We start from the raw sequence: 12,328 nt of genomic DNA on the forward strand, positions 1-12,328 counted from the left end.
TTGGCACCAGTTTAATTAAATGGTGTGCATCCCTGAGCTAAAGGTGCACCATAACTACTATGCAAAATTAGCTTTTATTTAAAAATTTAATTTAAAAATAAAATCACTGGAGAAAAAATAAATTTAAATTCATATGGTCAACAACAAAAAAGTCATTCTTCAAATATTTTTAAAAATAAAAAAAGCTTTCTAGCAAGAATGTTGCAGACAATGCAGTAGTTCACATTCAATTTTACTACATCTTCTAAACAAAATATAGGGGAAAAAAGTCGAAAAAACAGCTGCCAGTCAACAGCAAAACCAGACAAACATTTTACTGTGCACTAAATTATCTTTCCATCCTAAGTAAATGAAACAATATTTTAAGAATACAATACAAATCTCAGTAAACAGAACATTGCAAAAACAGTTAAAGCCTCATATGTAGATTGGAATTTAATATGGCTTGTAATCCATTCCTATGTGATGGCAGATTCTAAAATAAGATTTAAATCCAACATTAAGTTCAAGTAAGACACAAAGCACTGATTACTGTGGAGATTGGCAGCCCAGGAAATGTCAGGGGTTAAACGTATTAATCCTGACTGTCCTTTCTTTAATGTACATCTGACAAACAGAGCATAACAATCTCAATTTAATGTCTCGCTTACCTGAACACAGAAACTACAGCTTGGTGCCACATAGTCTGCAGCTGAACAACCATCTCACTAGAAAACACTCAAGAGCTTTCATAACACTGTAATTTCAATGGAACTCCTGTAACCAACTTGAAAAATGTATGAAGGGGGGATGGGGTGACCAAGCTTCATTGAAGAGAGTTACAAAACAGTTTATGATGGTGCCAAGTAACTCCAAAGATTCCTCCCCTTGCATCTACAAACCTAGGTAGTGTGCGATCTGCAATTCCCTGTGCTTTCCCAGATACCAAACCAGGTGATGTGCACAGAATTACATCTGTTGGAGATGAAAGCGTGTCTAGCTCCTCCTCCCCTGTCCATCTGGATTTTACTACTGCCTCTATTCATTGTAGTCTTGGATACCATAAAGTTCATTTACAAGCTTGGATTTGAGCATGAGGAAGATGAAACAGCTTGGTTAGCTGTCCCAGAGGTATATCTTGTCCTGGGAGTCTATAGTGAAAACCAAAACCCGGTGTTGCAGAGCAGTTGAGCATTTTAAGGAACAGCTGCCTTATTTACAGGGCTAGCCTTACAGGAGTGAAATATGTGTTCTCTTTAATATGCTGGAACCAACTGATACAATTAGCAAAATTCTACATCCACATTCTAAACAAACTTTAAAAAAAAAAAAAAAAAAAAACATTCCAGACACATTAACAACTTCATCAAAATTAAATTGTCATGATGCTAGGTCTAGGAGGTCCCTGGCACGTGTTCACCTTAAAGGACCACTCTAGGCACCCAGACGACTTCAGCTTAATGAAGTGGTCTGGGTGCCAGGTACCTCTAGGATTAACCCTTTTTTTTATAAACATAGCAGTTTCAGAGAAACTGCTATGTTTATAATGAGGGTTAATCCAGCCTCCAAATCCTCTAGTGGCTGTCTCATTGACAGCCGCTAGAGGCGCTTGCGTGCTTCTCACTGTGAAAATCACAGTGAGAGCACGCAAGCGACCATAGGAAAGCATTGTAAATGCTTTCCTATGCGACCGGCTGAATGCGAGCGCAGCTCCTGCCGCGCATGCGCGTTCAGCCGATGACGTCGCGATCAAGATGGAGAGGAGGAGGAAAGCTCCCCGCCCGGCGCTGGAAAAAGAGGTAAGTTTAACCCCTTCCTCTCTCCAGAGCCCGGCGGGAGGGGGTCCCTGAGGGTGGGGGCACCCTCAGGGTACTCTAGTGCCAGGAAAACGAGTATGTTTTCCTGGCACTAGAGTGGTCCTTTAAGGGGTTTAACAATTCTCAAACTGTTTCACCGAAAAAGTCTGTGTTCTAGCACCAAATCTCCCTGCCTCTCTGTCCTTTCATTTATCAAAACCAGGAGATCGGAAGGCAGAGTCAGGCTGCGGCGCAGATGGTTGGCTTAGAACGGTCAGCTGACGATCTAAGCCAATCAGTGATTCCACATTCATAAAATTGGCTTTATAAGAAACATACCTTTTTCAAGCCAATTTTATGAATGGGGAGTCACTGATTGACTGAGAGTGTCAGCATAACGCTCTCAGCCATTCAGCGGCGCCACAGCCCTATTCTACAAGAGCCTTCCGGTGTCCTGATTTTGAGAAAACGAAAGGGCAGAGAGTCTGGGAGATACGGTGCTCGAACATAGACTTTGGGGATAAACTGTTCAAGATTAACCCCTAAAGCGACATTATAGTCACCAAAACAACTATAGCTTAGTTAAAGGACCACTATAGGCACCCAAACCACTTCAGCTTAATGAAGTGGTCTGGGTGCCTGGTCCAGCTAGGTTTAACCCTTTTTTCTATAAACATAGTTTCAGAGAAGCTGCTATGTTTATATTAGGGTTAAGTGACAGCCGCTAGAGGCGCTTGCGTGCTTCTCACTGTGAAAATCACAGTGAGAAGACGCCAGCGTCCATAGGAAAGCATTGTGAATGTCCGAATGTGTTTTACACCCTACCTCCTATAGAATGTAAGCTCGTTTGAGCAGGGTCCTCTTCAACCTATTGTTCCTGTAAGTTTATTTGTAATTGTCCAATTTATAGTTAAATCCCCTCTCATAATATTGCAAAGCGCTACGGAATCTGTTGGCGCTATATAAATGGCAATAATAATAATAAATGCTTTCCTATGAGACTGGCTGAATGCACGCATGCGCATTTAGCCGAGGAGGAGGAGAGGAGGCTGAGAGGAGGAGGAGAGGAGGCCGAGAGGAGGAGGAGAGGAGGCCGAGAGGAGGAGGAGAGGAGGCCGAGAGGAGGAGGAGAGCTCCCCGCCCGGTGCTGGAGAAAGAGGTAAGTTTAACCCCTTCCACCCCCTAGAGCCCGGCGGGAGGAGTACCCTGAGGGTGGGGGCACCCCCAGGGCACTATAGTGCCAGGAAAACTAGTATGTTTTCCTGGCACTATAGTGGTCCTTTAAGTAGTTTTGGTGTAAAGATCATGCCCCAGCAGTCTCACTGCTCAATTCACTGCCATTTAGGAGTTAAAAATACTTTTGTTTCTGTCCATGAAGCCATAGCCACACCTCCACTGGTTGTGCCTTACACAGCCTGCGTGAAAAAAAAAATGGTTTCATTTTCAATCAGATGTAACTTACTTTAGAAGGTTTTACTGTGTTATTTGCCCTTGTGCAATGCTCAGCATTTATTTAAATGCCAAATAAACAACATTTATGTCCTCCAACCAGGACCTTTATAGTGCTTCGATATACACATATACCATAATCCGTTTAGTACTTTGCAATCACGGTGTGCAGCTCAAATTCTCCCAAAACTGAGGGTGTCTAGCACTTCTTAGGATCCTCCAGTCATCCTGAGGACTATGGGACCGTGCCATAGTGATCAGATTGCATTTGCTATTGGGCATTGTTGGTGTATAAGGAAAAGCATTAGACATCCAGCAGCACCACCGCAAAGACTGTGATAGTCTGTCACAGACCAAACAGGTGGCAGACTCTTTTGTAACACAAATAACATCAACTCAAAAAAAAAAAAAAAAAAGTTTCTCAAAAGTAAGAGAAGGGTATGTCTGCAGTGTGAACCTGTACGTTTTGCAGAGTTCTGGCAAAGGTATATGTAGTATTGCTGTACTCCGGAGATAACGTAGAATACAAATCTGGGGTCTTTGAGGTAGTAGTATTCACAGGTCCTGTGACACTCACCATTAAAGTTCATTGTATATGTGGGAAATGTTAAACTGGACAAAAAACGGGGTTGAAATAGACAAGTTAAGAGACTCAAAAGGATCCACATGATACAGCCAATGTTATATTTTGTTTGAAAATGGAATGCAGATAATTAAATTGGAAATCTGAGAACTAAAAGCAACAATGTAATTTTACTCTAAAATACTGGCAAGGTCTACTTTATGGGTATTGCTGCATTTGCGGACACAAATCTGGGGTCTTAACAATTGTGAGACACAAAAGATATGTGAAATTCAGCACAACAATGATATATGTGCAAATACCCATTTTGGCAGTAGTTGGTAATGAAATGGTTAAATAGAAATTGACAACGTGCTTTTAGCTAAACACCCCTGACAGCAGTGGTCTACTTTCAGCTAACATACATGTGCGCATAGTTGTTGAAAACAGTGACTAACTCTGTAGTAGTGCAGAAAGTATGCACAAAACAGTAAAAAAAAAAATCCCCACACATTTGATTCACACCAAATATTGTGTTGTGCATATAACAAGTGCATCAGTAGAAATATATATGTTCTTTAAAAATTATCTATAATAAGCTATATGTTGGAGTGCATTTAAAGCGGCCAAATCATTTTTTTTAAATCCCCTCCCAACTCCACTAAATCTAATTGTCCACCTAGTCGCCACCAAATGCCCCTAGGCCCCCATATTACCTATTTTGGCATCATTATTTTGTGCCGGGACCTAGGTCTTTGTGTGGGTAGACGAAGTCCCTGTGGGACAAGTCATCTGCCCACACTAGATAGTGCGGTGAAATTCCTGCGCAAGCCCAGCTAAAACCCCCATAATAGCATAAGGGAGATTAAAATAGCTGTGGCTGCTAACTGTTGTAAAATAGAAAAAAAGTCCACGCCTCCCCCAACAAATAACAATTATGGGAGGGGACCTATTGTCCTACCCCCTGGCCCCCACCCATGGGCGACGGGTGGGGGCTAAGTGTAAATACCCCCTCCCCCCCCCCAGGTGACTAGGGGTCCCCAAGCAACTAGTCCCCCCCCTCCACCTTTTTAAGAGGTAGGAGGGCTGGTAGGGGGGAGGCAGTGGTGTATCCTGGTTTTGTGCTGCCCTACTCAGGACAAAACACACTCACAGGCAAACACACACACACACTCACAGGCAAACACACACACACACACTCACAGGCAAACACACACACACACACACTCACAGGCAAACACACACACACACACACACTCACAGGCACACACACACACACACACTCACAGGCAAACACACACACACACACTCACAGGCAAACACACACACACACACACTCACAGGCAAACACACACACACACACACTCACAGGCAAACACACACACACACACACTCACAGGCAAACACACACACACACACACTCACAGGCAAACACACACACACACACACTCACAGGCAAACACACACACACACACACTCACAGGCAAACACACACACACACACACTCACAGGCAAACACACACACACACACTCACAGGCAAACACACACACACTCACAGGCAAACACACACACACTCACAGGCAAACACACACACACTCACAGGCAAACACACACACACTCACAGGCAAACACACACACACTCACAGGCAAACACACACACACTCACAGGCAAACACACACACACTCACAGGCAAACACACACACTCACAGGCAAACACACACACACACTCACAGGCAAACACACACACACACTCACAGGCAAACACACACACACACTCACAGGCAAACACACACACACACTCACAGGCAAACACACACACACACTCACAGGCAAACACACACACACACTCACAGGCAAACACACACACACTCACAGGCAAACACACACACACACTCACAGGCAAACACACACACACACTCACAGGCAAACACACACACACACTCACAGGCAAACACACACACACACTCACAGGCAAACACACACACACACACAGGCAAACACACACACACACACTCACAGGCAAACACACACACACACACTCACAGGCAAACACACACACACACACTCACAGGCAAACACACACACACACACTCACAGGCAAACACACACACACACACTCACAGGCAAACACACACACACTCACAGGCAAACACACACACACACTCACAGGCAAACACACACACACACTCACAGGCAAACACACACACACACTCACAGGCAAACACACACACACACTCACAGGCAAACACACACACACACACACTCACAGGCAAACACACACACACACTCACAGGCAAACACACACACACACTCACAGGCAAACACACACACTCACAGGCAAACACACACTCACAGGCAAACACACACACTCACAGGCAAACACACACACTCACAGGCAAACACACACACTCACAGGCAAACACACACTCACAGGCAAACACACACTCACAGGCAAACACACACACTCACAGGCAAACACACACACTCACAGGCAAACACACACACTCACAGGCAAACACACACACTCACAGGCAAACACACACACTCACAGGCAAACACACACACTCACAGGCAAACACACACACTCACAGGCAAACACACACACTCACAGGCAAACACACACACTCACAGGCAAACACACACACTCACAGGCAAACACACACACTCACAGGCAAACACACACACACACACTAACAGACACACACACACACTAACAGACACACACACACACACTAACAGACACACACACACACACTAACAGACACACACACACCCACATTAACACATTTTTTTAAATTTATTTAAACACACCCCCCCCCCCAGCCTCCTTACCTTTGGGAATACTGGGGTGGGGGGTGTCTCTTCCTCCCTGGTGGTCCAGTGGCTGCTGGGCGAGCGGCACTGCCTGGCGGGCAGGTGGCTAGCGAGGGAGCACTTCCTCTGAGCTGTCTGCTCAGCTCCCTCGCGCGCCTCAGAGTGAGGCTGGGAGCTGGAATATGACGCCATATTCCGGTTCCCAGCCTCACTCTGCGGCGCGCGAGGGAGCTGAGCAGACAGCTCAGAGGAAGTGCTCCCTCGCTGGCCGCCCACCAGAGCCGCCCGACCGCCCAGCAGCCCGCTGGCAGCCCAGCATGTCTGTTAGCCGCAAGGCTAACAAAACATGTGCCTTGGGCATTTGGGGGCGGCTTTTTTTGCCGCCCCCTGGAAAATGCCGCCCAAGGCAAATGCCTGGTTTGCCTCGCGGCTAATACGCCCCTGGGGGGAGTATGATAAGTCCCGTACCCCATTTTCATGTAGGGCCCCCCAATAGCCGCTCATGGGTGGGTGAGAGGAGAATAGCCCCCCCCTATTGTTATTTAGGGCCCCCAACCACCGCTCAGGGGTGAGGGCCGAGGGGGAAGGACAATAGGTCCCCCCTCTTTATTATAATTTAGGGCCCCCACCTGCCGCTCGTGTGTGTGGGGGGGGGGGCGATATGTCCCCCGTTTAGTTTAAGAGCCCCCACTCGCTCGTCACGGGTGGGGGCTCGGAGGGGGGATACCATTGGGTTTGTTTACTAGTCATGCTCCTTCTCGCGATATAGCGAATAGGGGCAGATTATTTACTAATACCAAGTAATCTTTACTTCATATTAGTAAAGATGGCTGAAAGACCAATTTAGGTATTTCAGCCTTTTGGTAGATAACTCCCTAATTCCCACGGTACTGGGGACCTATCTACTAAGCGTCTGCAAGATGCAGCTGCGGCATGAATCAGATCAGAGTTTTGTTTATTCGAATGAAATTCCGATCCGAACAAAGTCCTGGATTGCATCCTAACATGAATGAACAAATCTTTTAGGATGAAATTCCGTAGTTTCGCCGGCGTTCTGTGACAGGACGTTCGAGAATACTGACAGAAAGCATTGCAAGATCACGGAGGAAAGGTAAGAATTCTGGGGAAATTGCTTTGACCACAGGAAATGGAGCACACTTTGCTCCTCTGCTGGTCAAAGCTGGTCAAGCGTAGGAAACCTAATGTTTTAAAGAAAACTAGAGCAGACAGGAAGAAATTAACAGATCCTGACAGAGGGAGAGAAGAGGAATCGATTAAAGAAATGCATGTTCGGCATGACTTTAATGAGAAAGTATGACTTTATGGTGGATCAAACACATCATAGAAGTGCCAAAATGGTCTCCTTCACAAATTAATGGAATTTTCAGGAAAGAAAACTTCTGTCCCTAGGGGTGTTAAGCAACTGTGTGTAGGGAGAGAAGCACTGGAGATCTACTTGCATCATAATCTAGGGAAGAAGCATAAGGTGATAGTCCATTTAAAGAACCACTAGAGCTCGCTATTGTCCTACCATTGTAAGTCGTCATACAGTCTAAGATGTGTGAGATCGGACCAGATAGGCTAGCCTTCGTTCCCCCTCGTGCATCCATGAGCCCTGGGTGCCCATGACCATGACACCAGTTGTCCTTCCTTGCACCACTTTTGGTAGTTACTAGCCACTGCATACAGGAAACACCCCACAACACTTGCCGTTTTGGACAGTGGTGTACCTACCGTGGTCGCAGCTGCGACAGTGCCCGTCTCTGCAGGGGCCCAGCCACCATGTGGACTTTTGCGACCACAATGCCAGCCGGCAATGTGGTGGAATTACCGCCGGCGCAGCGTGTTGAGAGGACCACTAAATGGCAAAGTATTTCCAAGCCCCAGTGATAATGTCTGACCGCAACCAACAGAAGGAGAGCGCCACACAGGTGGAGAAGAAGAGTATGAAGTCAGAGTGGGAGCTCTGACTCCCATTAGCCCTAGCCAGCACAGGACCCCAGGGAAGTCACCCTCTGGAACCAAAGCAGACGCCATCTTGCACCGCTCCGATAAAGCCAAATAAAAGCTTGTTTTTGGAGAATTCAACCCCTCCACCACCCAGATAAACATCGGCAATCCCCGAGGTGAACACGTACCAAGCATTCTATGCCGTTACTACACTCCGCCTAAGCGAAACGACAGAAGCGTAGATCCGGGGCCTAAAGACCACCCACAGGCCTAGATCTGTCTGCACTGGTGGACTCGAGCCTTTTGAAGATTCTGGAACTGAAGCTCTCTCAACCGCTCGTCTACCTGATCGGATATCGACCATGGGGCGACGGACCGAGAGGCCGACTCAGGAGCCATCTTCAGGGTGCAGAGATATCGGGTCGATTGCTAGAGTGAAATTCGAAACCCAAAATGGTGGAGACGGCGGGACACGAGTCCATCCAAGCTCAAACTGATATCACACAGCCTGCCTCAGCCCCTGAACAGGTACCTCACTCTGTGGATGACCTGGATGGGTCAGCACTATTTACTCAAAGAAACTTTCGCAACCTGGTCTCAGAGATTAAAAGCCTATTGGCAGCTGATGTGGCAGTCATAAAATGCAATATACAATCAGTCACAGACAGAGTAAAGGCCTCAGAGGAAGACATTGCAGACCTCAAGACAAACCTGTCTCTTGCTCATTTCTCCTGCTTCCAACACATGAAATTCAAGAACTCACTGTTCACTTGCTGCCTTGTATTTCCCCACCCCCACCCCCTTGACAAGTGCCATTGTAACAATATATTACTGTTATTCACTTCACCCGTTAACGGTTTTAATGTTGTGGCTGATCAGTTATAATGGACACTCAGAAAAGGAAACATGGTAAGTAAGGTAATGAATGTCTTTAAAAAAATTAACACACCTGAAATAAAATAAAAAATAAATGAGGACAGACTTTATCCTTAAATATAAATGAATAAAGAACAAAATGGTTTGAATCTGAAATTCTGTATATTTCCGGGAAAAGAAAACAAACCTGACAAATATGAGAAATCATACTACTTACCATATCTTTCTGTCCCCAGCTTTGTGCCATGGTTAAGTTCATCTAATATAGATTTCATTCCAAGGCATGGAAAACAGCATCATTAAAATAGACAGCACTTCCTCTTGCTACACACCAATCTTGAGTTCATAGCCTGGAACAAGTAAACCCAAAACCATCACTAAACGAATAATGTGTGATGACAGGAATGACAATTATTGATTTTGCTGAAGTCATCATCAGACAAGTGCACATAATTCAAGACCTTGACTAGAGGTGACAATTCGGATTACAAATCCCATCACAAAATGTTAAAATGAACTGAAAAACCAACGGTGAAGGCCTAGTCACCCAACAAGACCATTTAACCTCGGTAATGCACTAGTGCAAATAAAACCCTGCAACGTTTTTTAATAGCCAAGGGAGGCTGTTAAAGGAACAATACAGAGTTAGGGATACAAATTTGTATTCTTAAAGGAACACTACAAGATCAGGAACACAAACATGTATTCCTGACCCTATAGTGTTTTTAAAACACCACCTAGCTCCCCTGGCCCCCACTTGCCCCCCCTAAATATAGCAAAATCTTACTTGTATTTATGTTTGCTGCTGCTGGCTCTGTCAATGACTGCTTGGCTGACATCATAACTGATTCGCTGTGCCAATCACAATGCTTCCCCCATAGGATTGGCTGAGACTATCAAAGAGGCAGATCAGGGGCAGAGCCAGGACAAATCAAACAGAGTCCTGGCTAATCGGCATCTCCTCACAGAAATGCATTAAATCAATGCATCTCTATGAGGAAAGTACAGTGTCTCCATGATGATGGTGAAGACACTGAATGTCAGTGCTGCACACTGTGCAGCTCTGCCCCAGAAAGCACCTCAAGCAGCAATGTGAGGAGTAGCCAGTGGATGCATCCCTAGGCTGTAATGTAAGCATTGCCTTTTCTTTGAAAAGACAGTGTTTGCTGCAAAAAGCTTAAAGGGAATGATTTTACTCTTCAGAACAAATACAATAAGCTGTAGTTCTGGTGACTACAGTGCCCTGTTTGGGTGACTCCCCCACATCTGCAGGGGGTGAAAAAGTTTATTTTACTTACCTTTTCTCCCTCATAGCACAGATCACAGCAGGGGGCTCAGTCTCCTTGTCTAAGATCATTGAAATTGATCTCAGCCAATCCAAAGCTTTCCCACAGGAAATAATTGGGAGGCTAGCGCACACACTGCTGTGTGGCAGCCACTAGAGGCATTTAAATCCTGCAACGAAAACATTGCCGTTGTGCAGAACAGCAAAGTTCTCCGCTGCAGGATTAAACCAGGGTGGGAGGAAGACACGGACATTAAACCCAGACCACTTCATTACTCGTACAATCTTCTAAGCTAAAATCTTTTTTGAAAAATTCAGTTAGGCAGCTTGTCAAATTTACTCAAATTTCAACATTGTATTTTACTAAACAGGCACAAAGATCTTTAACAGCGCTAGTTCAGGGCTCACCAAATATATGGTAACACAGAAATGGAGCCTAATGCCAAAAACTTTGTCTGTCTGTTGGGTTACTGAATATGCAAAAATCTCTACATGATCTGGCGGCAGAGACAATCTGAGGGCTCCCTTACACTTCTGTGCCACATTCTGACTCCCAGCACAAACAGGATATCATGTTATTTCACTTCCTTCTGTGCTTACTCAGGATGCCTTACATACAGGTAAGGGGACCATGAAGTTCATTCTGCTGCCAGAGCACATAAAGAGAGGCCATTAGAGACCTGGGACACGACACTACATTGCCGGCCCCCACATCTCTCCCTCCTCAATTCAAGTAGAACAAAATAATAAATAATTGTAAACAAGTGAACACGGTAAATAGACACAGATTTTTCATTAAATTATTTTACACTGATATTGAGCTTAAAGGGACACTAAAGGCACTAAAACAACTTTTGCTTAATTAAAGGAACACTATAGTCACCAGAACAACTACAGCTTAATGTAGTTGTTCTGGTGAGTATAATCAGTCACTTGCAGGCTTTTTTCTGTAAACACTGCTTATTCAGAGACACTTTCAGTGGCCGGTCCCCAGCATTGTCATTGGCTGAGATCATCACTTCTGATTATGTCAGTCAAGGAGACAGATCAAAGGCAGAACCAGCACCAGTGTTACTATATTTGGGGGGGGGGGGGGGAGGAGGAGGAGGCATGGGGGAGGCCTAGATAGTGTTATTAACACTATAGAGTCAGGAATATGTTCCTGACCCTTTAGTGTTCCTTTAAGCAGGTTGGATGTATAGATCATGCCTCACTGCTCACTTCACTGCCATTTAGGAGTGAATAAATTCTTGTAAACAGATTGACTAACTAGTTTTAATTAGTTGAGTGAGAAACACGATTTTTTTTGCTAACACTTATTAAAGGGACACTACAGGCACCCAGATCACTTCCCCTTATTGAAGTGGTCTTGGTGCAATGTCCCTTTTGCACTTAGTGCTGCAATGTTAAACATTACAGTTCCAGAAAAACTACAATGTTAACATTGCAGCACCAAGTCTGCTGCAATAATGATTCAATGCTTTCCTATGGGGAGGTCTAATGCACGTGCATCAGGGGTCAAGTCCTGGGTAAAAAAGTGCAGGAACTCACCCAAGATCCACTCCCTGCCCCCTTCCCCCCCACCCCCCCCCCCACCCCAAAAAAATGATACGCT

General features: G+C 45.2%; 1 protein-coding gene across 2 annotated transcripts in view; it reads right to left on the minus strand.

The window, feature by feature from the left end:
* SCML2 (Scm polycomb group protein like 2) overlaps positions 1–12,328 on the minus strand; it is a 161,226-nt gene that overhangs the window by 136,942 nt on the left and 11,956 nt on the right. The window contains exon 2 of one of the 2 annotated variants that reach the window (XM_063456924.1): positions 9,646–9,778. The exons of the other annotated variant lie outside the window; for it this stretch is intronic. The gene's annotated coding sequence lies outside the window, so the exon portion shown is untranslated. The remainder of the gene's footprint in view (positions 1–9,645; positions 9,779–12,328) is intronic. 2 annotated transcript variants of the gene reach the window in all.

This window comes from Pelobates fuscus, chromosome 1, assembly GCF_036172605.1.
Source record: "Pelobates fuscus isolate aPelFus1 chromosome 1, aPelFus1.pri, whole genome shotgun sequence".
Classification (NCBI taxonomy): domain Eukaryota; kingdom Metazoa; phylum Chordata; class Amphibia; order Anura; family Pelobatidae; genus Pelobates; species Pelobates fuscus.